This window comes from Melanaphis sacchari, unplaced genomic scaffold (assembly GCF_002803265.2).
Source record: "Melanaphis sacchari strain LSU unplaced genomic scaffold, SCAv2.0 Contig40_pilon_pilon, whole genome shotgun sequence".
Taxonomy (NCBI): Eukaryota; Metazoa; Arthropoda; class Insecta; order Hemiptera; family Aphididae; genus Melanaphis; species Melanaphis sacchari.
In genome coordinates this window covers 2,608,950-2,609,229 of record NW_020271264.1, presented here as the reverse complement: position 1 = coordinate 2,609,229, position 280 = coordinate 2,608,950, and positions in this window count along the sequence as shown.

Below are 280 nucleotides of genomic sequence, written 5' to 3'. Positions count from 1 at the left end.
GACGACGATCGTGACGGAGGCGGCGGGCGTGTTCGGTCGTGTAGTGGTTGGCGGCGCAGGGCGCGGTGTAATCGGCGCGACGCTGTGTTCCTGTTTGATGACCGCAGAATTCCGGCCCCGCCGCACCCACTCCCCTCGGACATGTTTGACGTGGCGCTACGTAGCACTCGCTCGGGCCAGTCGATCGCAGGACCAAGCTCTCGTACGACATTGGCTGATGCTGGTAAATACGGCGGGCTTACGGCGCTCGCTACTATACCTTGTTGTGTTGTCATCACTC